This window comes from Lupinus angustifolius, chromosome LG16 (assembly GCF_001865875.1).
Source record: "Lupinus angustifolius cultivar Tanjil chromosome LG16, LupAngTanjil_v1.0, whole genome shotgun sequence".
Classification (NCBI taxonomy): Eukaryota; Viridiplantae; Streptophyta; class Magnoliopsida; order Fabales; family Fabaceae; genus Lupinus; species Lupinus angustifolius.
In genome coordinates, this window is record NC_032024.1 from 4,183,684 (window position 1) to 4,185,156 (window position 1,473).

The following is a 1,473-nucleotide window of genomic DNA, read 5'->3' on the forward strand; positions in this document are numbered from 1 at the left end:
GATGAGGAGGAAGAGGAGGGTAGGATGAGGATGAGGATGTGGATAGGATGAGTATAGGATGAGGACGTGGATAGGATGACGATGAGGATAGGATGAGGATGAGAACATGATGAGGAGGTGGAGGAGGAGGTGGATAGGATGAGGAGAAGGATAGGATGAGGAGAAGGAGGAGGATAGGATGTAGATGAGGTTGAGAATGAGGAAGAGGATAGGATGAGGATGAGGTTGAGGATGAGGAGGAGGATAGGATGAGGATGAGGTTGAGGATGAGGAGGAGGATAGGATGAGGAGAAGGAGGAGGATGAGGATAGGATGAGGACGAGGATAGGATGAGGATGAGGATAGGATGGGGAATTGGAGTAGGAGGAGGATGAAGATGAGGATGAAGATGAGGATGAGGATGAGGAGGACGTAGATGGGAGGAGAAAGAGGATGTGGACGAAGATGGGATGAGGATGAGGATAGGATGAGGATGAGGATGAGGAGGAGGAGAGGATGAGGATGAGGATGAGGATTAGGATGGGGATGAGGATGAGGAAGATAATAGGTTGAGGATGAGGATAGGATGAGGATGAGGACGAAGATAAGATGAGGAAGAGGATTAGGATGAAGAGGAGGGTAGGATGAGGCTGGGGATTAGGATGAGGATGAGGATGAGGATAGGATGAGGAATTGGAGGAGGAGGATGAGGATAGGATGAGGATGAGGACGAAGATAAGATGAGGAAGAGGATTAGGATGAAGAGGAGGGTAGGATGAGGCTGGGGATTAGGATGAGGATGAGGATGAGGATAGGATGAGGAATTGGAGGAGGAGGATCAAGATGACCATGAGGAGGAGGATAGGAGGAGGGTGAGGACGAAGATGGGAGGAGAAAGAGGATGAGGACGAAGATGGGTTGAGGATGACGATAGGATGAGGATGCGTATGAGGATGAGGAGGAGGATAGGATGAGGATGGGGATGAGGATGAGGAAGAGGATAGGATGAGGATGAGGACGAAGATAAGATGAGGAAGAGGATGAGGATGAAGAGGAGGGTAGGATGAGGATGGGGATGAGGATGAGGATAGGATGAGGAGGAGGATAGGATCAGGATGAGGATAGGATGAGTATGCGGATAGGAAGAGGAGGAGGATGAGGATGTGATGAGGTTGTGGAGGAGGATAGGATTAGGATGAGGATGAGGATGAGGATGAGGAAGAGGAGGAGGAGGATGAGGATGAGGAAGAGGATAGGATGTGGACGAGGAAGAGGATAGGATGAGGAATTGGAGTAGGAGGAAAGGATAAGGAATTGGAGGAGGAGGATGAGGATCAGGAGGAGGATAGGATGAGAATGAGGATGAGGAGGAGGGTAGGATCAGGATGAGGATAAGGATGAGGATGAGGATAGGATGAGGAAGAGGATGAGGAGAAGATGAGGACGAGGATAGGAAGAGGATGAGGAATTGGAGGAAGAGGATGAGGATAGGAT